Here is a 27698-nt window from a genome sequence, read left to right as displayed (position 1 = left end):
TTACGGAGTAGAACCTGGTTGTGTGGAAATTATTCTTCAGAATCATGGTACTGCCCATGTCTGTACATGATTCTTATCATCACAGACTAATACAAGGTGTTTAACTTAGAGCATGATCTTTACAATAGGACTTTGTTGAACTTTGAACATTTGGGAAAGCTGCGGTCCTGAGCTAACTGTTTCTAGGTGCTGTACAATTACTCTTACAGTTCCAGAACTTTACCATAGACAATCTGAATCTAATTACCACTGACACTTGTTTTAGGTGTGAGGTAGACACTAAGTGCTATAATAGCATTATTTGAATGATCATGATAAAATTTAGTTATAAGAAGTTCATTGTCTTTGATTCTCAAAGAAAATTTCTGCATATCTACATAAAAAATGGATCCATTGTTACAATGCAACAGGAGCAATGATTGAGCAGTTTCACAGCTATAATAGAAACAACATCCTGAACCTAACAGTGTTGCATGCTCCTATTGTCCCTTTATGACTTATGGCCAGCAACTGGTTCAATGAAGAAGAGAGCATCTACAAAAATTCCAAGACTGAATGCTCCTATTTCACTGCCACAGTTTCAATCTCGAATATTCCACAGAATAATAGTGCTATCTGAGGCAACAGTCACCATCTTATCTTTGTCTTCATGTGGACCTTCAACTACTTTTGCATTCAAAGTCACTTGTTCAATAGTCCAATTCAAATAGGGACTTATAAACACCTGTTGCCATCCAGAACATTCTTTGATTGTGTAACAAACAGCAAAATGGGCATATGCAGTGACAATCCAGTTGTGATGACCAGCCACTCTCAGCACACTTCATGGAACCACAAGAAATTACAGTCTAATTGCCTCTTCTCCAATTCTAGAAAAAAATGGCTGGGCACCATTTTTTCAGGCTGATGGACCTGAAGAATTCTGTCCTATTTCCAGAATCTGCAGAGGGTCCAGGAGTATTGTTTATTTTGCGACTAGGTGGGGGCAAGTAGCTATGAAAAAGGACACTACCACATGACAATGCTCTAATTCTTCACATAAGAGAAGCCTACTTACTAATGGAGGGGGGCAAGTGAGGCAGCTATGTAGCCAGGCTAATAATGGCCAGAAGGCTGAGGAGGGGAGAGCCTGCCTCCCTTCAGAGTGGCCAGGAGTGGGCAAGGAGGGAGTGGTAGTGGGACCCTTGTCCTCCCCTGTGATTCCAAACCCTGTCCCTACAGCCCCAAGGCCACAGCAGCCTGGACTGCACCCTCCAGTTGCTTCCCAAGTACTCTACAGGGCCCAGGCTATGGCCTCCTGATAATTTCTTGAAAGATGCTGTCCAGGCCGTTCTGTTTTATCATGTCTTTCAGGTAGTCCAATAATTCTTAAATTATATCTTCTGGATCTATTTTCTAGGTCAGTTATTTTTTCCAGTGAGGTATTTTACATTTTCTTCTGTTTTTTTCATTCTTTTGATTTTGGTTCACTGATTCTTGATGCCTCATAAAGTCACTAGCTTTTACTTGTTCAATTCTAATTTTTAAGGAATTATTTTCTTCAGATAGCTTTTATATTTCCTTTTCCATTTGGCCAAATCTATTTAAAAAGAGTTGGTTCCTCTAGTGGAATTTTTTTTCCAATTTGGCCAATTCTATTTTTAAGGAGCTATTTCCTTTAGTCTTTTTTTGTGTTTTCTTTTCCAACCTGTTGACTTTTTTCCATAATTCTCTATCAAAAGTCTCATTTCTTTTCCCAACTTTTTTCTATCTTTCTTACTTGTTTTTAAAATTCTTTTTGAAATCTTCCAGGAGGACTTTCTGGGCTTGAGGCCAATTAATATTCCCCTTTGAAGATTCATATGTAGGCATTTTGTTGTCCTTTTCTAAGTTTGTGTTTGGATTTTCCATGATGCCACAGTAGCTTTCTATGGTCAGGGCTATTTTTTTGCTTTTGCTTATTTTTTTTAATCAAGATCTTCTCCTGGGGCAGAAGAGGCACTGTCCCAAGCTTATTCCATGGAGATACAGGGGTCCTGTCACTGGATTTCTGTGCCAGATCCTCTGGAACTGAAGGCTTGACCACTGTGTTAGGATAGTCTAGTCAAGTAACACCTGTTGTGCCCTGGGTTCTAGGACTGGCAGTTGTCCTGCTGCACAGGGGCTGAAGGTCTTACAGCTGGCTTGCTGTACCACTAGCCTGCTGGTTTAGGACCAGTGCTGATCTGTGTTTTGGCTAAGAGCCTACCATTGGCTTACCCAGACACTGCTTGCCCTGGGCTCCACTCCTTTTTTATTCAAGTGAGACAAGCTTTTCTGAAGTCCCTCTAAGTTATCTGGGGCTGGAAATTTTTTTCACTCTGTCATTTTGTGGATTCTGTTACTCCAAAACTCTTTTAGAGGCTTGATTTAACATTATTTCTGAGAGAAACTGGGGAGAGCTCAGGCAACTTCCTGGCTTCTCTCTGCCATCTTGACTCCATTGAGGCAAGATTCTTGATCAGCTCATTGTGATTCCATTACTTTATCCACTGGGCCACAGAACTTACTGACTGCCATCTTGATTTTCATTTGTAAAATGACTGTGATATATGTCCTACTTACCTCCCAGTAATGTTAGTAGATGAACAAGAAAAACCATTGACATTATGCAATATGTAGTATTCTACATAAAAGTCCATCTATATTTTTATCATCATCCTTATATTTCCATATCATCCTCCAACAATTGCTGTAGAATTGTGTGTATTGTCATTATTGCTGGGAAATATTTAAGGAGAACACCAATGCTTTTAGGTCCTATTTCACAGGGCTGCCGACAAGACAGTGCTCTGGAAACCTTAGAGCGCTACAATAATGCAAAGTGTTGTTATTTGCACTATTCTCGATGTTTTCTTTAAAATGAGGATAATACTTCAATGATTATAGAGTAGTTTGTCTGAGAATAATATGGGCATATTTATGGACTGTCCGGGCAATATGAATCACCAGTGGGACACAAAAGCAAAAAAGATGGTGTTATCTTGTACTAAATACTGTTAACCAGAGTATCCAAGAATAAGGACATACCCATATCTTTGTCCTCTGTTCTCTTCTCTCTCTAGACCTCACTCAAGTGAAGCTTTATGACCAGGACTGGGGACCTCAAGAAGGATTATGAACTCTGAGTTAAAGGAAAGAAATACATAGTGGTAGGTTGTGACTGCCTGATTTGAAATCTAATTAATTCTATAATAGTTTAATTAATATTGAGAAAGAGAGAATATAGTATTCCAGTATCTCTGCTACTACAAAAAATGAGAACTTTGCAATGGCAAATATTATGTAGGTATGAACTAATTGCATTAGTATTGATAGAATATATACTTCTCAAGAGTAGGGATTGGTTGTTTTTATTTCTTTGTGTCATTACTGCCTTGAACAATGTCTTGCACATAGTAGGTGCTTGTTAAATTGAACTGAAATGATGCTAAGCAGGATCACTCTTAATAAAAATTTAAGAAGATCAGATTTAAGAAGACAAACTCCAACCCCACATGCTCAGACTTCAATGAAGAAGACTGGGCTCATTTCTGTAGCAAATTTTAAACCAAGTATCACAAGCAAGGCTCTTTGAAACTCATTATTAAAAAAAAATAGCAACTAAAAATGGGAAATGTCCATGCCGTTGAGTATTGCCAGTCTGTGTTTTATTTCATTCCATCCTGTTTGGAGCTTAGTTGGACAGAATTGGTGTGCTCATTGAATTGAAAACATACCTCTGTGGAAAACACTTATGAAGGCGGTTTTTCACTGGAGCATAAAGGCTGACAACCCATAATATCATCCTGTTCCTGATTCCATTCTCACACAGGTCCCTTGGGAGCCTCTTCCATTTTGTTTTGCCAAGAAACCACCCAAACTATCTCAAATTTTAAAGGATTGAATTATGTTGAACAAATGTCTGGACATTTCCAAAGCTGTTGTGAATCATGGAGACAAGAGCCTCAGTTTTGAATACATCAATGTATTATCAGTGGGAATTATGGCCTTTGTGGATTGTAGGAGGCCTTTTTTTTAAACCATTGTTTGTCAGTTTTAGTCTTTGTCTTTCAAGCATTTATCATATTTAGTCTAATGTCTTTGATTGATTAAGCTCTTTAGTAGAGATGTCTAGCCTTTGTTTCTGCCTAGTTCATACCTATAACTAATTGAATGTCTCAATGCATGTGTTCCCACTTGACAAAGTTAGTGTCTTTTAAGTGCGGTAGGGAAATTGATTGATGCAATGAGTTGTCATTTATATTAGTATACTTTTAAAATTATCAATGTTCATATTATTTCATTCCCTCCATATATTTGTGACATATGTACATACAAACAGACTGATAAAAGACAATTTGCTTTGCATAGTATTTTAAATCTTGTTTTCATTCATAATTATTGTTTTTAATTCCAGTTCCCAATCAAAGGTGTCATAAAAGAAGTTAAATGAAAAGTTAGAACTGGAACAATTTGAACAATCTTCAGTCTTGAGGTCCAATAGCATTTCTCTTATGACATTCTATTGTGTTTTCTACCATGTTTTCCTTGATATAGTTGAGCAGAAGTTAATGAAATGATGATACAGTAAGAGAATAATATTTGGAGCTATGAGACTGTAATTTTAATAGAATAGGAAGATCTTCCCTGTCCATTAATAGGTCTATGCAACCACATGTGTTCAATCACCACTGTGACATATCTTGAATCACATAGGGTTCTTTGGGGGAGGAACTTGCTTAAGGAAGAGCTTGCTTAGGGGAAAGGCTTGTTTACTAAGAAGCTTGTTTGTAGAAAGGCTTTCACACCTTTTTGTGTCAAGCTAGTTAGGCACTGAGTCACAGGATTCGTGATGCCTTCTGATTCTCAGTCTGTTAGCCAAAAGTGTGTGTAATTATGTCTTTCTATCTATCTATCTATCTATCTATCTATCTATCTATCTATCTACCTACATATATGTGTGTATTCTGAGGTGAGATTTTGCTTTAGGGGCTTCCTCATGAGGAGGACCTTTTGATTCCATGGACAAGACTTAGAGTAGCTGTTTGTTAAGAGCTCCCTGCCTACTCAAATGCTTCATGCTCCCTCAATCTGGTGGTGTATATAGGTGGTTTTTTACTTTGTCCAGACAATTGGAACCCTGTCTGTTGACCTTTGTGCTAATTTCTATGCTTATAGTTTCTCTGCTTGCATTTTCTCCATGTTGAGGGTGCTGGCCTTTTCCTTGAACTAGTGAATGTAAATAAGGTAAGATTGCTGACCCCTTTAAAGGCCATTTTCTTTTAGAAAAGCAGATCAAAGAACCTGTGCTAGCAGGCCATCCTGGGTGTGCCAGGGTGCTTGCTATTACAGAGACATATTTTCAAATGCTGCTTAATATTCCCCTTCATTTGTTTTGAATTTATCTAATCCACAAAAGGGTGAGATTGAAAAATGGGAGAGGATTTACAATGTGAAATCTCCATATTTAAATGTTTACCACTCTTCCCTTAAATACTTCTTCAATGGACCATGCTAAAAAGTAGATTATCAATAGCATTTAATAAGATACCAATATATATATATATATATATATATATATATATATATACACACACACATACACACATATATATACATATATATATATATATATATATATGATAATAAACATATAATAAGAGGGAAACAACACATAAGTCAGTTCAGTAGTATTTGAATAAAACCTTGTTTTAGTTGAAGAAATTGAACCTTGGAGATTAGGGAGATACAGAATTCCAAAATTCCACTTGTTTTATGTAGATTCACTATCTAGGGCTTTTTCCACTTTGACATGACCCTCTTTATTATCAAGCAGTATCCTCAAATTATCTTTCCCCTTCCAACAACTGGTAAATTGATCATTGCCATAGGAACAGGGATACTGGTAGTGACCTAAATCTTGACTTCACTCTTCTAAAATGTCAAGAGTTCTATGTAACTTACTTGATGCTGAAGACAATTTCTATGATCTTATAACATTCAATTGTGGAGGAGGAGTAAATATTTCCCTCAGTCTTAAAAAGACGTGACAGGAAGCACACTGTGACAAGGCATGTTTACCCCTACTTATGAAAGAAATGAAGAGAACTGAGTTATAACTCAACCAGAAATAAGAAAAAGTGAACTGTGGTTGAAAATGTCTAGTCTGAAGGCCATATTCACAGCTCTCTGACAAGCCCTTTTGTGTAGCAGCATATAAGTTGAAGTACTAAACGGTGTATGTTTTAACTAGCTCTGAATATTGTTGCTTACCATATTCTCATTCTACAATAGGCAATAGTCCTTTTTCTAGAAGAAATGGCAATGGTGAAAGCAGCAGGAACAAAATGTATTTGACAGAACAGTAAAGTTCCTAAGTCTCAAAAGGAACACACACATGGGAAAAGATCACCAAAATAAGGAAGGAATTCCAAGATCACTTTGAGGAACAATGAGTCACAGAGCAGTGATCTGGAGAATCAAGGAAAAGTGTTTCCGTCACTGGTACAGTGGACCATATAGCTTATATTGTTACTTTTAAAAAGTAGAGCCTGTAGAGAGGAGGAGTTCCTACTTAACTGGATTTTTTCTTGGTGGGTATGAACACCTTCAAGTTGACTGTATAAATCCAGGGTGGTTGTAGAAACCCTGGTGAGAGAAGCAGAGGGATAAATTGTCCTTACTGTCTGTGGTCTCAGATACATCCTTTTTTGGTGTTATCTGTGGTGTCCAATAGAATTTTTCTATGACATTGCTTGTTGGGTTGATCAATCATAGAAACAAAAATTTAGAAGTCATCTAATATAAACTGAGGACTAGAAGGATATGAATTGATTTTCCTGAATTCATAGAGGTAAATTTCAGAGCTAAGATTCAATTGCAGGGTTGCTAATTTCTTCATTTGTGCCATGTTGACAAAGTAAATGAAAATGTTATCTTTAGAGGAAAAATGTGAACTATTCATACTAAGGGAGAAGCTCTGTGAGAGCCTGAGCCATAGGGTAAAACATTATTGTTCCTATGTCTGCCAAGTTGCATCTCTAGAGGGAACTAAAAAATGATAAAGGGCTTTGTAGACAGAACTCCAATTAACATCCTCTGCTTCTCAATCTAGCATGATTTCCACTTGTTCTACTTCTAATATGGCCCTGAACAATATCATCTAAGAGAACAATCTTTCTGAAAAGGAGCTCACCTTCCTTGCTAACACAACTACTCTGTTGTCACCAGAGTCATCACAATCTTTACCAGTAAGACCATCAACAGTTGACTGACTAACAAGAATGTGAAAGAAAACCAACAATTTCGAATTCAGCAACTCTCTAAGCCACCAGCCTTGCTTCCAAATACACCTTTATTACCATCAATAAGGACCACAACCCATATGCAGAAGGTCCATAACACCCTACTATCAAGTGCAACTAGGTGGAGGATAGAGTGCTGAGCCTGGATTCAGAAAGACTCATCCTTGTGAGTTTAAATCCAGCTTCAGATACTTACTAGCTGTGTGACCCTGGGCATGCCATTTAACCCTGTTTACTTCATCTCCTCATCTGTACAATGAGCTGGAGAAGGAAATAGAAAACTACTGCAGTATATTTAGTAAGAAAACCTGGGAAATCCCATTTCAAATGGGATTATGAAGAGTTGGACATGACTGAAACAATTGAACAAGCAAATCAACGCAAACTTTGAACTAAGTGTGGCTTGTAATAGTTAGCAAAGCAAGTCTGCCTACAACAACAAATACCATAATGGAGACATCATAAGCTGCACATTTAATTCATAAACCACTAAATATATCACCACCTATGCTCTTGCCCAGAGGATACGGCCAGGGATATTGAGCCCAAAATCCTCAGGAACAGTAATGCCCCAAAGAACACTGTCAAAGTTTCTAGCCTGGCTCCACATGAACTGATGAGAGGACAAATTCTTATGGAGAAAAATCATGAAATCTCTGCCACCAGAAACACCAAACATCTCTCAATTGCAATGATCCTGAACACAGAGCACCCACCCAGCATCCTGAAGCCATCTTTCTTATAAATCTTTTTAGACATTTATCATGTCCTGTTTTTAGATGGATATCTAATTATTTGTATATTGTAGCTTCCTACTGCCCAGTAAACTTAAGGGCAAGCACCTTCATTTATTGCTCTTTACCTTTCTTTTGGCATCAAACATAATTGTTCTTCTCTTAGTACTTCAATTTCTTCAATGGATTTTTAATGTCATCATTATAGACTTTTTGTCATGCAAACACAAAGCTCTCCATGTCATCATATCTCGTTATGCATGCCCTTCCCTAAATCCCCCACAAAAAATATTCAGGAACACTCCGATTAGTTGTGTAACACAGGGGCCATCCAATTGCATAATGTGAAGAACTTTCCTTTCTTTTCTGGTGCCATATTTCTTGGCTGTTATTTTATGACAATTGGGTACATGAATTTGGAAAGTCAATATGTCCTTGATGAGTGACTGTTAAGATAACTATGAACTTAAGAATTTGGCTTTTATATAAAACTCAAATGTAGACGAAATCAACAGTATAATCTTAAATAAAACACACTGTGGAATGTGTTTGTGTAGGGTATTTTTAAGTTTAGCAATAAAAAAAAAATTCACTAAACTAGTGCCTGCACTACAAAGTACAAATAAGATATAGTCCTGCAAAGTTCATAAACATAGGCTATATTTGTAATTTGTAATTCACACGTGAGCTGCCTCCTCACCTCTTCTTTCAGCCAGGAATCTGGATCATTTCTTTCCCACAGTATATTCTGTCTCCAAACTCTGTGCCCTGGCATAGATTGTTTCTCATGTGTCAAATGATCTTCTGCTTTGATTCTGCTTCATAGGATCCATAGTTGCTTTCAAAGCTCAAATAACATGTTACTTCTTACATAAAACCTTTCCTGATCCCCCAGATTCTCCCTGGACCAGCATTTGAAAGGTGCCTCATACACTTTCTACTTGTACAACCTTGGGCAAGTCACCTAACCTTTGTCTTCCTCAGTTTTCCAATCTGTGAATGGATATGATAATAACATTTACCAACTAAGGTTATTGTGATGATTAAATAAGTTAACATACAAACCTTTAAATGTCTTTTAAATGCTAACTATTATAGTTATTGTTATGAATACTATGACTTCTACTACTACTACTACTACTACTACTACTACTACTACCACTACTACTACTGCTACTGTTACTACTAGTACTACTCCTACTACTACTAGATGGTGTGGTAGAGTGCTAGGCCTATAATCAGAAAAATTCAAGTTCAAATCCTTTCTCAGACACTTAACTATGTGATCCTGGGGAAGTCACTTAACCTACTACCCTCAATTTTCTCGTTGTTAAAATAGTGATGATAATAATAGCACTGACCTCTCAGGCTTAGTGTGAGGATGAGATGAGATAATGACTGTAAAATACTTAGCAGAGTGCCTAGCACCTAGTAAGGGTTATATAAAAGCTAGCTATTTTTGTTACTACTATTTACATTTTGCAAATTTGTACTCATGTACACATGTTATTGAACATGATAGAATGTAAGCTTTTTGAGGGAAAGGATTGTTTTATTACCTTTATTGTCTCCAGCACTTGAGATACTGCTGGACATGTATCAGAGAGCTATTAAATGTTTATTGATTGCTTAATTAATTAACAACACTATAGGGAACTGAATTCAGTCAAATAATAAAATCCAGAGATTTCCCCAGATCACTGACAATGACAGCAGATATGTATGACAAAGATTGGGTATTCTGGAATAGAGTTACTTTGGGCCTAATGCCTTTAATTCATCAATATTAATTTTCATGACAGGAGAATATGAAGATTATCCCTTGAATGAGAAGCCTTAGATGGGCTTGGATATGTACCACTGAATTTAGCATGAATATTGATAAAGTCACAGGGGACACATCCACCTGTTCAATTAATATTTTTCTTACATTTGTGTCTCACTAGTATAGTGAGCTTAATTTTTTTCCTTCTATGAAAAAAGCCAAAGTGAAGACAAATTAAGCAAAAATCTGCAATTTATTTTCTAAATTTGATAGCTTAGATTCACAGCTTAGAATAATTATGGCACAGGGCCAGAGACCGCCATGAACAATGAAATTAGTTTTTCCTCTATTTATGCAACAGGATCAGGCCTATTTGTATGTATTTGAATAAATAAAGGAGCAATTTTAGTTTAAAAGTTGAAAATGCATAATGCAGGGAACTTTTCACAGCTTTACACTGTGATGGTGTAAGGACTGCTGTAAGCTTCCCAATTGCATCTTAATTAGTTTAAAAAAAAGCAGTAATCAAGATCATCCATCTTGTTAATTCTGCCCAAAAAAGCCGGGCTTCCCCTCCATTGCTCTCACAAGGAATATTTGGAAATGGCAGAAAGTGAGTTATACGAAGAAGAACATTTCACAGTTGGGTGATTTTGTTACTATGAAGCAAGCAGGGAGAAGTATGGGAAGATAATTTAAGTGGGTCTGGTCTGAAAAAGTTTGAGGATAAACATTTCACATGTATGCAGATGCCCTGGGTAATGAGGTGATAGATGTAATCTTTTTTGAAATGTAATGATCAGGTAGCACTATATTCTTGTACATTGACAATTCTCACAGCTATAAAGGCATAAGAAATCAAGCTGTTATGGCTCCTTTGCCTCAAAGAGAGGGAAAAAGGCAGAAAGGTACAATGAATGGATAACCACCCTAACCTCAGGTTCAGTAAGGAGGTCAGTCTATGACTTCACTCACTTGCATGTTGTCCCATTAATTCAAAATAAGTTTATTCAAAACCAAATGGAAATTAGAATGGATAACCCACCACCACATTTTTCCCAGATATCATAAAATTCAAACCATCAGATAATCAAAATAATAAAATAAAAACAAAGCTAATCTTCATCAAAAATCTAATACAATAGACAACTCTAATGTGTGGATATTACAAAATGGAATATAATTAAATCCATGAGATAATTCCAAACAATTGTTGCTATTTAGTCGTTTTTGGTGGTACCCTAATCTTCATTACCACATTTGGGGTTTTCTTGACAGAAAATACTGGAATGCTTTCTATTTCCTTTCTCAGATCATTTTAATGATGAGGGAACTGAGGCAAACAGGTTTAAGTGACTTGGCCAGAGTCACACATCTAGTAAGTGTCTGATGCTAGATTTGAATTGATGAAGGTTTCTCTTCCTGATTCCAGGCTCAGCTCCCTATCCACTTAGCTGCCCTAATCTCAAACAATAGAATATCTCAAACATCAGGAAATATAAAAAGATTGGTGAATCCTAAACAAGTGATTATGCAGAATTAGATAGGGATCCATGGGATCTTCAAGAATAGTATTATTCAGTTTAGGAACTCTCAGGTCCCTTAGAACTCTGAGATTTGGCAACTCAGTGGCCTTCAGATAAATAAAAACACAGATAATCCCAATTAATTTTATACATATACATACACATACATGTGAGTACACACAGATTTAGATAGATATAGATCTGTGTGTGTATGAACATATATGTATACATATATGTGTGTATCTGTAGATACACATGTACATAAACATATATGTATATACACACACATATACACAGATATATGTGTGTATGAAAAAATGGATGATTTGTAAAAATGGTGACTGCCAAAGATCAGACAATTTTAAAAAGCAGGTGATTGCAAAAGAGAACTGCTCAATCAGATCAAAAACAGCAGCCAATATAAACAATAATATAAAAAAGCTATCAAACAAAAAATACTCTCAAGAATATCAGAAATGTCTGAGAAATAATCTAAGATAATGGAAACTTAACAATTAATGTACTATTTTGTTTGGTTCTCTATTGTGCAGTTTCTAACAACAAAGCCTCCTTGCTAATTAGTATTTTCTTATACTAATTTTAAAATTGTTTGTGTTAACTGAACACACACTTAATGATCAAGGAAGGACATGTATTATCTCATTTTCATTTCACAAATTATGTAAATAAACTTTATGTGCATAGATGAAAATTAAACATGTAAATAGAAATATTTTAAGTAAATAACCTGCGAATATAAGGTGGGAGAACTCCATAGGTTTCTCAGGATTCTGTTATTTCCAGAGGAGACACTTAGAAAATCTAGGGGGCAATTTCCACTTTTCAGAATAGTTTCCAGGTCTGGAGGTAGAAGGAGAAAGTAGATGAGGTGAGGCACTATTCAGAGATAATCATAATGTAGTATACATTTGCTAAATTCTGGGCAGTCTTCTCTGACACTTAAGGGGCCAATGACTCTGATTCTTTAGGAGTAACAGACTAAGTCCATTATGAAAATTGTATCATATAGTGATGCTGAAAAACAAAGAAAAAAAAAACAAGAATTAGGTGTACATTTAATGTGCACTATTGGACAATCAAACTTTATTTTTTTAATTTTTTTTTTTTTAGTTTAAAACACACGGTTCTACATAATTTTGAGATCTAGATTTTCTCCCCTACCTCCCCCTCCCTCCCCAAGACGGCATGGAATCTCATATAACTACTATGTATAACTTCGCATTGAATTAATTTATACACTAGTCAAGTTGTGGAGAAGAGTTATGACCAATAGAGTGAATCATGAGAAAGAAGAGACAGAACCAAAAAAAAAAACCCAAAAACAAAAATAAAAGAGAAGAAAAAAGGCGAGCATGAAGTGCGCCTCAATCTGCATTCAAACTTCACAGTTCTTTCTCTGGATGAAGATAGCATTCTCCATAGTGAGTCCCCTGGAGTTGTCCTTGCACCTTACGTTGCTGAGAAGATCGAAGTATGTCAGGGTTGGTCCTCACAGACTCCATATGTCTGTGGTTGTGTACAATGTTCTCCTGGCTCTGCTCCGCTTACTCAGCATTATATCATGTAGGTTTTTCCAGATTGTTACGAAGTCCATATCTTCCCCATTTCTTATGACACAATAGTATTCCATTACCTTCATATACCACAGCTTGTTCAGCCATTCCCCAATTGATGGGCATCCCTTTGATTTCCATTTCTTGGCTACCACAAAAAGAGCCACTATAAATACGCTTGTACATATGGGTCCTTTTCCTGCTTCTGTGATTTCTTTGGGATACAATCCTAGAAGTGGTATTGCTGGGACAAAGGGTATGAACATTTTTATAGCCCTTTGGGCATAGTTCCAAATTGCTCTCCAAAATGACTGGATCAGCTCACAACTCCACGAGCAATGTAACAATGTTCCAATTTTCCCACATCCTCTCCAGCATTTGTCTTCCTCCTGTTTTGTTATTTTAGCCAATCTGACAGGAGAGATGTGGTATCTGAGAATTGTTTTGATTTGCATTTCTCTAATCAGAAGTGATCCAGAGCATTTTTTCATATGCCTATAGATAGCTTTAATTTCTTCCTCTGAAAACTGCCTGTTCATAACTTTTGACTATTTCTCAATTGGATAATGGCTTGTATTCCTATATATTTGGCTCAGTTCTCTGTATATTTTAGAAATGAGGCCTTTATCAGAGAAACTAGTTGCAAAGATTTTCTCCCAATTTTCTGCTTCCCTCCTAATTCTTGTTGCATTGGCTTTTTTTGTACAAAAACCTTTCAATTTAACATAATCAAAATTATCCATTTTGCATTTTGTAATGCTCTCTATCTCTTGTTGTGTCATGAATTCTTTACTTTTCCATAAATCTGATAAGTAAACTATTCCTTGCTTTCCCAAATTACTTATAGTATCAGCTTTTGCTCCTAAATCATGAACCCATTTTGACTTTATTTTGGTATATGGTGTGAGATATTGGTCTATTCCCAGTTTCTGCCCTACCATTTTCCAATTTTCCCAACAGTTTTTGTGAAATAGTGAATTATTAGCCCAGAAGCTGGCCTCTTTGGGTTTATCAAAGAATAGATTGCTAAACTTGTTGATTTCTCCTACTTGTGTACCTATCCTATCCCACTGATCCACACCCCTGTTTCTTAACCAGTACCAGGCAGTTTTGATGACTGCTGCTCTGTAGTACAGTTTAATATCTGGTATGGCTAGGCCACCTTCTCTAGCATGTCTTTTCATTAATACCCTAGATATTCTAGACCTCTGGTTTTTCCAGATGAATTTTGTTATTATTTTGTCCAGCTCAGTAAAATAATTTTTTGGTAGTTCAATTGGTATGGAACTGAATAGATAGATTAATTTAGGTAAAATTGTCATTTTTATTACATTAGCTTGGCCTAACCATGAGCAATTGATATTTTTCCATTTATTTAGATCTGATTTTATTCGCGTGAAAAGTGTGTCATAGTTATGTTCATATAGGCCCTGGGTTTGTCTTCACAAATAGACAACCAAATATTTTATAGTGTCTATACTAACTTTGAATGGAATTTCTCTTTCTATCTCTTGCTGTTGGGCTTTGTTAGTAATGTATAGGATTGCTGAGGATTTATGTGGGTTTATTTTATATCCTGCAACTTTGCTAAAGTTGGTTATTATTTCAAATAGTGTTTTACTTGATTCTCTAGGACTCTCTAAATAAATCATCATATCATCTGCAAAAAATGATAATTTAGTTTCTTCTTTTCCTATTCTAATTCCTTCAATTTCTTTTTCTCCTCTTATTGCTACAGCTAAAGTTTCTAGTACCAAATTGAATAATAGGGGTGATAATGGACATCCTTGTTTCACCCCTGATCTTATTGGGAATGCATCTAGCTTATCCCCATTACAGATAATGCTTGTCGATGGTTTTAGGTAGATGCTATTTATAATTTTAAGGAAGGTTCCACTTATTCCTATGCTTTCTAGTGTTTTTAATAGGAATGGGTGTTGTACTTTGTGAAAGGTTTTTCTGCATCTATTGAGATGATCATATGGTTTCTGCTAGTTTTGTTGTTGATATGGTCAATTATGCTAATAGTTTTCCTAACATTGAACCAGGCTTGCATTCCTGGAATAAATCCTACCTTGTCATACTGTATTATTCTCGTGATGAGTTGCTGCAATCTTCTTGTTAATATTTTATTTAAAATTTTTGCATCAATATTCATTAGAGAAATTGGTCTATAAATTTTTTCTCTGTTTTGACTCTACCTGGTTTGGGTATTAGTACCATATTTGTGTCATAAAAAGAATTTGGTAGGACTCCTTCTTCACCTATTTTCCGAAATAGTCTACAAAGTATTGGAATTAGTTGTTCTTTAAATGTTTGATAGAATTCACATGTAAAACCATCTGGCCCTGGAGACTTTTTCCTAGGGAGTTCATTGATGGCATGCTCAATTTCTTTTCCTGAGATGGGGTTATTAAGAAATTTTATTTCCTTTTCTGTTAACCTGGGCTGTTTATGTTTTTGTAGATATTCATCCATATCTTTAAGGTTGTCAGATTTATGGGCATACAGTTGGGCAAAATAATTCCTAAATGTTGTTTTGATTTCCTCTTCATTAGAGGTGACCTCACCCTTTTCATTTTTGATACTGGTAATTTGATTTTCTTCTTTCTTTTTTTTTTAATCAAATTGGCCAAATGTTTATCAATTTTATTGTTTTTTTCATAAAACCAGCTCTTTGTTTTATTTATTAATTCAATAGTTTTCTTGGTTTCAATTCTATTAATCTCTCCTTTGATTTTCAGTATTTCTAATTTGGTATTTAATTGGGGGTTTTCAATTTGCTCTTTTTCTAGCTTTTTCAGCTGTATGCCCAGATCATTGATGTCCTTTTGCCCTATTTTATTCATGTAGGCATTTAGGGATATGAAACTTCCCCTAAGAACTGCTTTTGCTGCATCCCATAAGTTTTGGTATGTTGTTTCATTATTGTCGTTCTCTTGAATGAAGTTATTAATTTTTTCTCTGATTTGTTCTTTGGCCCACTCATTGTTTCGAATTAAATTATTTAGTTTCCAATTAGTTTTTAGCTTATTTTTCCATGGTTCTTTATTAAAAATGATTCTTATTGCATCATGATCTGAAAAGGATGCTTTGACTACTTCTGCTTTTTTGCACTGAATTGTGAGGTTTTTATGCCATACTACATGGTCAATTTTTGAGTATGTGCCATGTACTTTTGAGAAGAAAGTATATTCCTTTTTATCTCCATTCAGTGTTCTCCAGAGGTCTATCATATGTGCCTTTTCTAAAATTCTGTTTACCTCCTTCACTTTTTTCTTATTTATTTTGAGGTTAGATTTATCAAGTTCAGAAAGGGGGAGGTTGAGGTCTCCCAATATTATAGTTTTGCTGTCTATTTCTTCCTGTAACTCCCTTAACCTCTCCTCTAAGAATTTGTATGCCTTACCACTTGGTGCATATATGTTAAGCAATGATATTGCTTCATTGTTTATGGTGCCTTTTAGCAGGATGTAGTGTCCTTCCTTATCTCTTTTAATTAAATCTATCTTTACTTTGGCTTTGTCTGAGATTAGGATTGCTACACCTGCTTTTTTTTACTTTAGCTGAGGCACAATATATTTTACTCCAGCCTTTTACCTTTACCCTATGTGTATCCCCCGTTTCAAATGCGTTTCTTGTAAACAGCATATTGTAGGATTATGGTTTTTAATCCATTCTGCTATCTGCTTCTGTTTTGTGAGAATGTTCATCCCCTGCACGTTCAGAGTTATGATTTATATCTGTGTCTTTTTCTCCATCCTATTTCCCACTGTTTGTGCTTTTATTTCTCCCTTTCCCCTTCTCCTCCTCAAAAAAGTTTTGCTTTTGACTGCCGCCTTCCTCAGTTTACCCGCCCCTTTATTACCCTCCCTTATCTTACCGTTTCCCACTTGCTACTTCTCCTCTCCCTTCTGACCACCCCCCTCCATTTCCCCCCCCTTCCTCTCCTACTTCCCATAGGACAAGTTAGATTTCTAAACTTATCAGGGTATGTTATTCCCTTCCTGGACTAGATCAGATGACAGTAAAGCTCAAATACTGCTCTTCTCCCTCCCTTCTTTCCCTCTACTATAATATGTTTTTGTGCTACTTCATTTGGTGTAATTTACCCTTTTATACTACTTCCTTACCACTGCTCTCATAGCCCTCCCTTTCTATCTCTTACTTGTATTTTATATCTTTACATCAGTCAATTTATACAGGCATTCACAACCTATGTATATCCCTTTCAATTGTCATAATAGCTGTACCATTCTCAAGACTGACTTATATGTGTATATATATATATATATATATATGTGTGTGTATATATATATACATATATATATGTGTATATATATATACACATATATATATATATATGTATATATATATACATAAGATGATATAATCCCACATAAAGATGTAAACAACCTGCCCTTATTGGTGAATAAGTTTTGTGGGGTTTTTCCCCCAGGTTACCTTTTTATGTCGAACTTGAGTTTTGTATTTGGAGATCAAATTTTCCATTGAGTTCTGGCCTTTTCATCAGGAAGGTCTGGAATTCCCTTATTTCATTGAATGTCCATTGCCTTGCCTGAAAAATTATGCTTAGTTTTATTGGGTAGTTGATCCTTGGTTGTAGTCCCAGCTCCTTTGCCCTTCGGAATATCATACTCCAATTTCTCCTGTGTTTTAATGCGGAAGCTGAGAGATCCTGCATGATCCTGACAGTAGTTCAACAATATTTGAATTGCGTCTTTTTGGCTGCTTGCAGTATTTTCTCCTTGAGTTTATAGTTCTGAAATTTGGCTATAATATTTCTTGGTGTTTTCAGTTTGGGATCTCTTTCAGGGGGTGATCGGTGAATTCTTTCAATTACTATTTTGCCCTCTGGTTCTAGGACCTCTGGGCACTTGTCTTTGATAATTTCTTCGAAGATACTGTCAAGGCTCCTTTTTTCATCGTGGATTTCCGGTAGACCAATAACTCTTAAATTGCCTCTCCTGGATCTATTTTCCAGGTCAGTTGTTTTCCCAATCAGGTATTTCACATTTTTTTCTATTTTTTCATTCCTAACATTTTGATTTACTACTTCCTGGTGCCTTATAGATTCATTAGCTTCCACTTGCTCAAGTCTAATTTTTAATGAGTTAGTGTTTTCATTTTGCTTTTGAGTGTCTTTTTCCAATTGGTTGATTTTACCTCTCAGGGTGTCATTTTCTCTCTTTAGATTCTGTATCTCCGTAGCCATTTCACCAATCTTATTCTTTAGGGACTTGATTATGTCTTCTTTTAGCTCCCTAATTTGGTATTTAAAATCCTCCTTTAGCTCTTCCAGCAATCCTTTTTGGGGTGGAGACCAGTTCATATTACCTTTTGAGGTATCAGTCACGTCTATAGTGTCATTGCTATTCTCTTCCATATTGACATTTTGATCCTGCCTGTCTCCATAAAAAGAATCTATTGTCCTCGTTTTTTTTTTTTTTTTTCTATTCTTCTTCATGTTTGCTGTTTTGCCTTTTCCTGGCATTACAACAAATTTCTATCTTTGGGCCTCAGGGCTCTCTGTCCCAGCTTTCTTATTTTGAGGGTTGTGAGTCTAGAATTATAGCCTTCAGTTTCCTGAGGTGTGGGGGAGGGGTCTGGCTCCCTGACGTCTCACTCCCTATGGGTGCTCTCCGGCACTTGCTTTTCAGCAATGGTCTCAGCTGTTTGTTGTTTGAGCTGACATCTGGCACTTCCCCTGGGGGAGGAAGATTACGGCTGGGCTCCTGGTGTTGACCCCTGTCGACTCTGCCCCTCTGGGACTAATGAGCTTCTACTATTTGTCCTGTGAGGCCCCACTACTTTCTCCTCTGTTTCTGTTCTCTTTTTTTTTTCCTGAGGAATTGTCTGGGTGAGGTGGGAGGGATTAGAGCTGTTTACCTGGCCATTGCGTCTTCCGGAAGTTCAAGAAGGCGAGTTCCTGGGCTGCAAGCATCATGAGTTGGTATTTTCCCGGCCAGTGGCATTGAGCTGCCTCTCATCGCTCCCACAGACTGCCGTCCTGTGTTGGGAGTCCTGGGGATCTCCGCCGGTTTCAGGCGCCCAGCTTTCTCCCAGCCTGTCTCCCATGTGCATTTCCCAGATGGCTGCTTCCGCTTTGGTCTGGAGCAGCTCCGCAGCCGAGCACTCTCCGAGCCTACAGGGTCGTGTCTTCAGCCTTTCAGACTCTCCCGGCTTGGAAATTGGCCCCACGCAGACTGCTTGCAGTTTCTGACTCTCTCAAATCTGTTCAAATTCACTTTTTTACGGGAATCTGACAGACCTTGTGAGAGAGCTCTGGTAAGACACTTCCTTCATGGGGCCATCTTAGCTCCGCCCCCTTCAAATGAAATACTTGAAGTATTTGTGGCAGACACTACCTATGAGGAGAAATTTATTCCTCAGTGTTGGCCAGTGGAGGAAATTGACTCATTGAGCCTTTGGATGCTGTGGCTTGCTCTAATCAAACTTTATTTTAAAATTGCCATATTGCTTTGTCAGAATAATGGAAAATTTTCAACTTGATTCATGAGATGTGACATTATATTCCATTTTCTGATCAAGTCAGTTCTCTTTTCTGAGCTTCAATTATTTCCTCTATGAGATGAAAGATTTAGACAAGATCATGTCTAAAGTTCATTAAACCTCTGGACTTTATAATCATGAGGACCTATTGAAGGGGATGGATCAGAGGTGGTATTGTTCAGAGCTAATTCTATATGGATACTGTGTAGTATCATTTTAGAATCAAAAGTTCTTTGATCTTAAAGTGACCTACTGTCATCTAGTTCAACATATTTTGTTAAAATTTGAGTAAAATATAAACTACATTGACTGATCTTGAAATCTGACATTTACAATTAATCAAATTAATCTGAAGACTAATTTTTGATGGAATCATGCTGTTTTGATAAACAATTCCTTTTGTATTCATTAATCATCTCTTTGATTATCTGATCTAGCATATTGCAGGACATTTAACTCTAACACTTAACTAAATGGCTTATGCATCATATATTCTGTTCTCTTGCCTTTTGCAAAATCTGGTACATTTGGCATGCTTCAAACTTGGATAACCTCATCTGTCTTTTCACCATTTTCCAATTTTGCTCAGTAATCACATTGACCACTACTTTTGTACCTTAGAATGTAGTTCATCTGGGTTTGATGACTCGAACTGAATGTGGGCAAATTTAGTGCTTTCTTATTCTTTCTTTATTTATGTGAAATATGAACTTTCCATTAATTATTTTTCTCCTAACTTTGTTCAGTATCACTGTCATTCTCATGAGCAAAGAAAACAAGACAATGAACAATTAGGCTACTCTTTCTTCTATCTTCTATCAGTCATGTTCCTCTTTACCTCACACAACAACAATTTCTCAGTTTTATCCTTCCTCTGTCTCCTAATATAGAACACACACACACACACACACACACACACACACACACGGATGTGCACACATACATGTACCCTCACACGCATACACAAATACACACACAGATACATTTTTTGGGTGCCCTTATCTCATCTCCAGTTTCAGTTCTTTCAAGATTCAGTGTTCCTAAAACTATTCTTACAGGTCCAGGACAGGCATTTCATCCAATCTTATTACTTTCTTCTGCTTCACCATCTCTCTACAGTCTTTTGTTTTATGTTCAATCTAAGTTGTTTTGTGAATTCTCTGAGTACCCAGCTTAGTCCAAAAAAAAACCCTCCTTTTTCCTTCTTCTTATTAAAAAAATTTCTTTCTGTCTTCACAATTTCATTCTTATCAATTTCTGTTCCCTCCTGGGCAGAGTTTTTCTGCGTATGATTTCTCCAACAGTTTAAAATCAGTTTTGTAAAAATATCAAGGGTTTCTGTTAGCCTATGGCTTTCATCTCTGTATCATAAACTCTAGTACAGAGTGCCTACCCATTTCCATCCCCATGTTTCCATTGTTTCTACAGTGCCTTTTCCTAATTCACAGAAGAGATTCAGAACAGAATCACCCCTTTTTGCTTCCTATGCCTTTTGAAGGATATGATTATAATTAAGTCTATGTAAGAAAAAATTAGTTACTATGTCTTTGGCAACAAGAAATTCAGCATGCCTGGGAATTTAAAGTCCTTTGTTCATTTTACAGATGAGGAACTGCATCTAACAGGGTTTAGTGACTTGCCTAGTGTTACACAGGTAGTAAATGTCTGAGGCCACATTTGAACTCATGAAGATGAGTCTTCCTGATTTCAGGTCCAGTGCTCTATCCATTGTACCACCTTTCTGCCCTTTTCACTACTAAATGATATATATATGTACCAAGGCAAGTTGCTTGACACCTCACTATTCTTCTTTCTGCATGTTTTTGTTGTTCTCATTATCTTAATCCTCCTCCCCCTCCTCCTCCTTCTCTTTTTTCCTCCTTCTTCTTCTCTGCTTCTTCCTCCTCTACCATATCCTCCTTCTCCTTCTCTTATTCTTCCTCACCTTCCTTCTCTATTTTCTTCTCTTTCTTCACCCCTTCCTCTTTTTCTCTTTTTCCGCTACATTTTACTCTGCTTAGAGTGTCATGTCTGATTTTTTTGGCCCCAATGATTTTTACCAGAAAATTCATGCTTACTTTCTCTGGTTCCTAATTTTTTCTCATATTGCAATATGATTTATTATAAAATGATATTTTCTCCTCTTGTGTGTACTGTTCATTTGGGGGAAAATATGTACTTGCAAATATTCTTTCTTGTCATGGATATCATTCTACCAAATGTCAGGGATATCTGTAAGGCCTTACATCCTCTTTGCATTAGGATCACTTGCTAACCAAGAATTGTGCACATGCTTTCTTCACATGGACACAGACATTTAAGTCCAAGTTTCATTATTTTTCACTTCGTGGTTGCTTCGTTGAATTTTGACTCCTACTGATTTCTTGGTGTCTTTGCACATCTTCTGCCTTCATTTTAGCTAATACCTTTGGCATCTGGTTTAGTAGACATATATGAGTGTACTCGGTTAGTGTTCTGGTTCTTCATTCCTTTTGAATTTAAAGACATTTTAGTTGAATATAAAAGACTCTAGGCAAATTCAATTTTAACAGTCTTTGCTAGGCACTCAACCTCTTTGACTAGGAACCTGTCATTTCGATATTTAAGGAAATGGTCCATTAATCTAAATACTTTTCTTGATCTGATTTCTCCTTTTAAATTCAATTGTAATGGTAGACATTTTGAATTTCTGAACCTATTAATGGTGAAGTTATATAATTTGGAATCTTTGTCAGTTTGGAGTTTGCAAATACTTTCATCACCTTGGCAAGCGGTTCCCATAGTGTCATATTTTGACTTGCATGGATTTTAAAATACTGCTTTATAAATCCAAAGGATTCTCCCTGCCATCTTAATATTTCCCCATTCTATCCCCTTTAATCATGAAGGGAGACAGAATTTATTTCTATTTACTGATTAGCTTTTAGATGAGTCAGCATACTATGTATTTCCCATTTACATACAAGGTGGAGCAGTAGTTGGGGAATATAATCTCTAGAAGACATATCTGAGCTCAATGCTAAGGCCAAAAATTGTCTCTAAATTCCATTCATCCTGGAATTCAATTCATTCCAGTAGAGGCATTTATTCTTAAGTAAAATGAAAGACAAATATTCTATTTGTAATCATTTCTCATTCATCCTTCTGTCTGGGGACTTATAAGGAGTCATGGCTTGTCATCCTATTTCTTAAGGTAATTATGTGCACTTCCATGGGTTACTCCCTTTCTCAAGTTTTCTGTTGCAGAAAAAAAGATTGGGTCGCAAGACACCTTCATCTTGTAACAAATATCATATGGGAAATATAAAATGTTCTTGTATGTGTAAACCTTTACTTTTGTTTTTTTGATAAGTATATTACTTCTTTCATTAAAGGTAATGTTCTGTTCACTGTTCCTTCGACACTTTTAGTTGATTAAACAAAGTGTTGTATAAAGACTAAACATGGTATTGAAAACTTACCAATAAAAATATATTCTAATGCAGCATGCATTCACCAAGTTTTCCATATGGAAAATGAATGCCTTGTATTCTGTGTAATGAATAAGGTTATGTACTTGTCTGCAGGAAGCTCACCATTAATGAAAGGCAGAATATGAGTAACATAAAAATAACAGCATTACAAATCTATAACATTGTATCTGAAGGTAGCAGGTTACTTGAGTTGTTAGAGATTTCTGATATTTAAGGTCTTCTATTGATTGGTATGTGACTTCCTTAGAAATTTAATTTAAATCAAGAAATATTTGTTATTTGTATACCACATATGAAGCACAATGCTAACTGATGGGGATACAAAAACAAACAAAAAACATCCCTGTCCTTCAGTACACTTCAGACATTCTATGAAAGTTCTTATGCACTAACAGGCAAAGAAATAAAATTTAATGGCATAGTGGTTGAAATTAATTCAATAAGTTACACTTTCCCACTAAAAGTAAGGCACGGGGTGTTCACTCATTATGAGAAAATAGTTAAAAAGGAAGGAAGGATTAATATTATGAAGAGAAGACTTATTAAGTGGTTATATTTTGCCAGGAACTGTGTATTCCCTTTAAAAAAAACTTAATTTTGAAAATATTTCCCAAATACATGTTAAAAATTTAGCAATCATTTTTTATTATTTTGAATGCCAAATTCCTTTCCTCTATCCAGCCCTCTCTCCCTCCTTGGGAAGGCAAGCAATTTAATATTAATTAAACATAAGAGGTCATGCAAAACCTATTTCCACATTAGCTATGTTGCAAAAGAAAACTATAAAAATAGAGTAAAAAATATACTTCAGTCTGTATTCAGAGTTCCTCAGTTCTTCCTCTGGAGGTAGCTTACATTTTTCATCATGGGTCCATTGGAATTGTTTTGGATCACTGTTGATCATCATAGCTAAAGCTTTTTTTGTTGTTATTGTTGTTTTATACTTGAGCATCTTCAGTAATGGTGTTAATGTGTACACTGTTCTCTTGATTCTGCTCACTTCACTTTTCATCAGTTCACATAAGTCTTCTCTGTTTTTTTTTTCCTGAAGCCATCCTGCTCATCATTTCTTATAGTGCAATAGCATTTCATCATAATCATATAATCCAACTCATTTTGCAAATCCCCCAATTAATGGGCATCCTTTCATTTCCCAATTCTTTGCCCAATAAAAAGAGCTGCTACAAATATTTTTGTACAAATATGTATTTTTCCCCTTTCTTTGATCTCTTTGAGATATAGACCTAACAGTGGTGTTCTAGGTCAGAAGATATGAATAATTTTATAATCCTTTGGGTTTAGTTCCAAATAATTGTTCTCCAGAATGGTTGGACAGCATTCACTGAAGTTCCCTTACAAATATTATCTCATTTACAAGAACTATTCCCATTTTGTAACTGAGGAAACTGAGGGAGAGGTAAAGTGACTTGTCCAGTGTCACACAGCTATCAAATATCTGAATCCAGATTGAAATTCAACCTTTCTGAACTCCAAGCCTAGGGTCTTATTTATTGTGCCATCTAGTTGACACAACTTTGGTGTTGGGTTCCTATCACCTCATTTTTCTGCTTGGAGTGAAGATTTAAGGCAAGATGGTGCATCAAGGAAGGCTGAAATGGAAGCCCTAAGAAACCACAGCACCTGATACTTGAGCCAAAGAGAGATTTGAGACTTATAATTGGGGCCATTTTCTGTCAGAACTGAGCTAAGCTATGAAGCTCATTCCATTTCCCTCCCCAGAGACTGAAGTAATACAGGAGGGGAGGGGTGGAGAAGAATTATGCCTCCCACATGTTGAGGGAGTAAGTTTGTAGATATGTGGTTATACATTTGGAACTAAATATTCTTTACAAAGGTCTTATGTTGTGTATGTGTATACTTATGCATGTATGTATGCCTATATATATATATATATATATATAGGCATACACACAAAAGTGTGTGCATATATGTGTGTGTTGAATATGTATGCATGCATGTATATGTGTGTGTATAATATTTGTTAGTCATCAACAGTGGAAAACATCAAATGGTAATTAAATCTATGGAAAATTAAGAGGTTAGAAAAAATAGTACTGGAAATAATAGAGACTAGGACAGAGCCTTGGGTACAATAATAGTAAGAAATAGGATATCTATGAAGGAGTTGTCAAACAATGGAAAGCTATTATTAAGCAAATACTATGTTCCAGGCACTGTACTATACACTGGGGATGAAAAGAATGCAAGAGAAAGTCCCTGCCCTGCAGGAGTTCACACTGTAATGGGACAGTCTATATGCCGATGAATATGTACAAATAGCTATGTACAGGATAAAAAGGAATCAGAGGAAAAACATTAAAATTGAGAAGGATTGAGAAAGGCTTTCTGCAACAAAAAAGGATGGAATTCTCAGCAGGATTTGAGGAAGCCTGGGAATCCAGGAGACAAAGACAAAGAAAGAGGACATTATGGTCATGGAGGACATTTGGAGAAAATGCTTGGATTCAAGAGTCAGAGTGTTGTTTGTGGAACAGAAGGGAGATCAATGTTACTTGAAAGAGAAGTACAGGGGGATTTTAAGGAAGGTTTAAGAATACTGGAAATGAAGAGGGGGTGGGAATATTGATCATAAAGGGCCTTAAATTCCAAAAAGGATTTTGTTTGGTGATCATGAAGGTGGTCAGATACATATAAAAGGAACCAGGAAACAATACTGCAATGGAAACTGAGAGAAGAGAGAGTATCCAATAGTCAAGTATGGTTAATATTGTCCAAAGCAATAGTTGTGTTTGTCCTTCATTCTTGAAGAGGATCATGACATCAGGGAAATGAAGACATGGCATGCAGTTGACTTTGATTTGAGGAAGGGAGGGTTGTGCAAGGTCATCAGCCTCCTCACTTTCTCCTTCAGAGCCATCTGGGTCCACCAGCCTGATATTCACCAGGATGCCTTAGGAAACCCTGGCTTTTCCAGGCTAAGGCCTTTTCAGTTTCTCAGTTTGAGTGAGGTAGCCCCCATTCAGTGAATAGGCCTCTTCAAGAAGTCAAATGGTATGGAGAGGTAAAGAAGGATGGAAGCTAAAAAAGAACACCAAAGCTGACTGGAGATAATCTGAAAATAAAGTACAATTCCTTAAATGTCAAATAATTAAAGGTTAACTAGCTGTCTTCTCACATCCATTCTGTTTCTAAATTTGTGCTTCCAAGCGAATCTAAGAGAAGGAAATTAGTATGACCTAATCATAATGAAGCATCAAATTGCAAGGAATGAGTTCAAGCAAAATCTCTCTCCTCATTTTTTTGCCTCTGTCTTTAATCTTCTTTATACCTCTCCCAGTATAACTCGTATTATATTTATTTGGGAAATTGTCGTACTTCCCCCCGCCCCTTAAAGAAGTTGTGTGACAGTCATTTTGATGGTTTTTATGACTACTTTCATCACAGTATTTACTATCACTATTATTATCAGTGTTATTGTTGCAATCATCTTCTTCATCACCATCAGCATTGTAATCATTATCATCAGCACCATCATAAATAACTTGATGGCCTTCATCATCATCATCGTCATCATCATCATCATCGCTGTAACCATGTCATCGTGATCATCACAGAATCCCAGAATCTTAGAATTAGAAAGAATAACAAATGACATTGAACCCAAATGCCCACTGAAAAATAAAAACTCCTACTAGAAAATATTTGTCCAGTGGTCAGACAGCTCTGCTTGAAAATCTGCCTTAAGGAAAACATTCTACTTTCTAAGTAAAACAATTCCACTTTGTTATAACTCTAATTCTTAATAAGTTGTTTGCCCCCAACATTAATCATATTTTTAAAAAAAAAATTCCACTAATTGCCCTTAATTCTTTTCCTGAGGGCAAAAATAAGCATAACCACAAAATAACCACAGCAAAACAACTGCCACTTGGGATTGTAAACTGTACAAATCATTCTGCAGAGCTATCTGGAGTTATGCCCAAAGGGTAATTAAACTACCTTTGCCATTTGAACCAGTAACACCACTACTAGGTCTGTTTACAAAGTTGATTAGGGGAAAAAGAGGGAAGGAAAACTATTTGTTCTAAAATATTTATAGTATCTCTCTTCGTGGTGGCAAAGACCTGGAAACAGCAGGGATACCCAACAACTGGGGAACGGCTTGTGGTACGTGCTATAAGAAATGATCAACTCAATGATTTTAGAAAAACAAGGACAGACTTGAATGAGATAAAGAATAGGGAAATTAGCAGAAGCACAAGAATGTTGTATAGAGTAAAAACAACATTATATCACAATAAATAACAATAAATAATTAATGACACAACTTTGAGTGACTAAGTCATTTTGACTATTAAAAATTCCCAAATTAACTACAAAGGAAATAAGAAGGAAGATACTATCCACATCCAAAGAAAGAGCTGTTAAACAGAAATATATATAGAATGTAAAAGGAATAGCAGTGTGTACATAATAGATTTGCAGTTTCATGTACAATCATCTGTTTTTCCTATTATACTATGTTATGGAAATGCATGTTTTATTTCTTAAATTCAGAATAAAATTAATATTTTTTTAAAACCAGCACATAAACAAAATTCATCCATCTTCCTGAATGACAGCCCTTCAAATACTTAAAATCATAGATTCAGGTAAGGAGAGGAACTTAGATCTACATTCTAGGAGCTTCACTTTATAGATAAGGAAGGAGAGGTCCAGAGAGTTTACCTTCCTTATCCATTGTGGTATATGGTATGAATGGCAGACACATGCACACCTTCTAACTCACCTCCTGAAAATGCCCAT

General features: G+C 36.2%; 1 pseudogene; it reads right to left on the bottom strand.

Annotated features, from left to right (window-relative positions):
• On the bottom strand, positions 1-27698 carry LOC118842795 (annotated as a pseudogene).

The sequence above is a fragment of the Trichosurus vulpecula genome, chromosome 3, assembly GCF_011100635.1.
Source record: "Trichosurus vulpecula isolate mTriVul1 chromosome 3, mTriVul1.pri, whole genome shotgun sequence".
Classification (NCBI taxonomy): Eukaryota; Metazoa; Chordata; class Mammalia; order Diprotodontia; family Phalangeridae; genus Trichosurus; species Trichosurus vulpecula.
Note: the sequence above shows the minus strand (reverse complement) of the source record. Positions and strands in the feature narration are given on the sequence as shown.